Source organism: Gavialis gangeticus, unplaced genomic scaffold, assembly GCF_001723915.1.
Source record: "Gavialis gangeticus isolate Ggan-Ray unplaced genomic scaffold, GavGan_comp1, whole genome shotgun sequence".
In the NCBI taxonomy this organism is placed as follows: domain Eukaryota; kingdom Metazoa; phylum Chordata; order Crocodylia; family Gavialidae; genus Gavialis; species Gavialis gangeticus.
In genome coordinates this window covers 14,213,325-14,214,761 of record NW_017729027.1, presented here as the reverse complement: position 1 = coordinate 14,214,761, position 1,437 = coordinate 14,213,325, and the positions used below count along the sequence as shown (strand labels likewise).

General features: G+C 35.8%; 1 protein-coding gene across 4 annotated transcripts in view; it reads left to right on the top strand.

The window, feature by feature from the left end:
* The window catches only part of MYO6 (myosin VI), a 202,908-nt gene that overhangs the window by 176,144 nt on the left and 25,327 nt on the right, over positions 1 to 1,437 (top strand). The gene's annotated exons all lie outside the window — the stretch shown is intronic.

Genomic DNA, 1,437 nt, shown 5'->3' with positions numbered 1-1,437 from the left:
AAAGAAAATCATCAACTGAAATTGGCTGATTCATATAAAATAATGAATTCTATTTTTAATTGCTCAATAAAATAAAAAATCTTTTCAGATGAGATTTAGTGTATGAATATATTTTCTATTCATAATCATGATCTGATTTTTTTTGCTAATTATTTTGTAATGACATTTTCTTGATTGTATAATGAAGGAGGGATGAAGGAAATGATCAGTTAACTGTACAGTTATGGTTTTTCTTTGAATAACTTTGACAGATAAAGCTCTACAAACCACTTCTTTCCTGCTGTATCTGAATATTATGTTGGGACCAGGTTCTAAAATATTCAGGAAACATACTTAACCAGTTTAGAATAGTGTTAGTAAAGACACGTAATGTTTATGTAAAAATAAGTAGCTTTTATTAAGAAATTAATTCCAGAGACAATTCTGTTTAAAAAAAAATCAAGATTTGAGACTTACACTGTTGTTACATCACTTTGGGATGTACTCTCTATAACACCAAAAGAAAAACGCCAGACATTACTTCTTCAGTGATCTCAGTTTAATGTAGCTGATTTACGAGCTTGGCTAAATTAAAGGATAATGCAGGAAAAAGCACTTGTTTATGGTAAATAAAATTCTACTCTACTGAACTGTTGATTAAAAGTGATCATCTATACACTTGTGGGAAAGAAGCAGCCATATGGCCTATGCTGTCAAAAGTTCACAGGGAATCATTTAATTTAGAACTTTGGGAAGTAGTTTGCTTTGTGATGGATTTATGCTGTATATATGAACTCAGGGTGTTCATGCACTTGTTACATTTCCTAGTTTTAGTGCCCTTAGTACTGAACAGAGCAATTTTGCACATAATTGTTTGAAGTTCATCAGAAAAAGAAATGAAAGAGAACCCAGTATCCAATTAAAATAGCAAAGGAAGCACAGGTAGACAGTCTGTATTTCAGGTGAAGTTACATGTTACATTTAGACCATACTAAATCTGTGGAAAGTTGAGTGGAGTTAAAGATGGAACCTCCTGTGAGCAGATGATACTTTTTCTTGCCTGCACAGCTCTTGCTGCTAGAGGGCTGGCAAACATGATCACGGTTGGGAGCCAGGACATCTGAGCTCTGTCTCTGCTCTGGGTAGAGTAGGGGGAAGGGCTGGGATGCTGGAGTACTGCTGATTGCTTGTTTTATCATCATGGAGAAGACTGAAGTTACCCTAATATGATCTAGGTAGCACAGCCCAGAGTTAACCCTTAACAAGCTTTAAAATGCAGATGCTAGCATTTAGAGTGCCCTTAGTATGGTCAAAGTGTTGCATGTTAACTTCACCATATATATCTATATCTATATCTATATATAGATATAGATACGTCAAGTACTGACAGAAAAACTGAGCTGTATTGCTGGAACGAGGATGCTGTGTGCTTCTCCCTCCCCTTCCCCCCCCCCCCCC